The sequence below is a fragment of the Sinocyclocheilus rhinocerous genome, unplaced genomic scaffold, assembly GCF_001515625.1.
Source record: "Sinocyclocheilus rhinocerous isolate Xijiao unplaced genomic scaffold, SAMN03320098_v1.1 scaffold1069, whole genome shotgun sequence".
NCBI classification, from domain to species: domain Eukaryota; kingdom Metazoa; phylum Chordata; class Actinopteri; order Cypriniformes; family Cyprinidae; genus Sinocyclocheilus; species Sinocyclocheilus rhinocerous.
The window spans coordinates 702,005-703,514 of NW_015635541.1; the positions used below are offsets into that span (position 1 = coordinate 702,005).

General features: G+C 33.4%; 1 protein-coding gene across 1 annotated transcript in view; it reads left to right on the forward strand.

The window, feature by feature from the left end:
• Positions 1 to 1,510, forward strand: part of LOC107747281 (protocadherin-15-like) — a 187,002-nt gene that overhangs the window by 169,720 nt on the left and 15,772 nt on the right. The gene's annotated exons all lie outside the window — the stretch shown is intronic.

Consider the following 1,510-nt stretch of genomic DNA (forward strand, 5'->3'; position numbering starts at 1 on the left):
TGTGACCCTGGAGCACAAAACCAGTCTTAAGTTGCTGGGGTATATTTGTAGCAATAGCCAAAAATACATTGTTTGGGTCAAAATTATTTTTCTTTTATGCCAAAAATCATTAGGATATTAAGAAAAAGATCATGTTCCATGAAGATATTTTGTAAATTTCCTACTGTAAATATATTAAAACTTCAGTTTTGATTAGTAATATGCATTGCTAAGGACTTTATTTGGACAACTTTAAAGGCTATTTTCTCAATATTTTGATTTTTTTTTTTTCACCCTCAGATTTCAGATTTTCAAATAGTTATATCTCAGCCAAATATTGTCCTATCCTAACAAACCATACATCAATGGAAAGCTAATTTATTCAGCAAAAAGATTTGTGGTGCAGGGTCACATATAGTTAAATTCTGTAATTCTAATTTAAATCATTCCAATTTTATTTAAAAATATATAGTTTTAATTCTGTATTTTAATTTTAAAATTTTGGGTAATTATGTTGCATTTTTCTGTATTTTTTTTTAAATATGTCAAAAATAGTTTTCATTAATATGTTTTTTTTGGGGGGGGGGGGGGGGGGGGGGGCGGGGGGAGAGGCTTGTGATACTTTTTTCATTGCCTCACCTCATAATCAATTTTGAATTTCTGCACGACACCAAGCTCCAAAAACATCCGCAGGGAGGCAGTGATCATGGCGTCATTGTCCAGCGAAAAGTCATTAAAGTGGAACTCATCGATCCCGAGCTCACTGCTTAGGGGAATCTTAGCAGCCTGAGAGAGGAGAGGGGACAATCTCAGCAACTCCAATAGCAAGGCAATTAAACACCATAGCAGAGCCTGATCCACTGAGGGCTCAGACAGATAGAGTATATTACACTCTGCCATTTCAATTATTAATACTTCAACTCTCTCAAGTCTGAGACCCATCATCTATAAATTTCTAGGAAACTTTGGGGGTTAAGATGTTTTTTACACATCCATCTCTCTAATGTATGAGTTTAATTTGAAGTTTTCATCGCGTCTCTCTGGAGAAAAGGTTTAAACATTCTATATGCTACTGATCTGTGAATCTTATACCAGCCTTTTAAAGGTGTGTTGTATCACATTTTGCAACACTACAGAATCTAGCTCTATACAATATGTTGTTGATATTCAATTCATATGTGACCCTGGACCACAAAACCAGTCATAAGTAGCACGGGTATATTTGTAGCAATAGCCATGGGTGTAGTATGTAGCAATAGTATGGGTCAAAATTATTGATTTTTCTTTTATGCCAAAAATCATTAGGATATTAAGAAAAAGATCATGTTCCATGAAGATATTTTGTAAGTTTCCTACCATAAATATATCAAAACTTAATTTTTCTTTAGTAGTATGCACCGTTAAGGACTTTATTTGGACAACTTTAAAGGCTATTTTCTCAATATTTTGATTTTTTTTTTTTCACCCTCAGATTTCAGATTTTCAAATAGTTATATCTCAGCCAAATATTGTCCTATCCTAACAAACCATA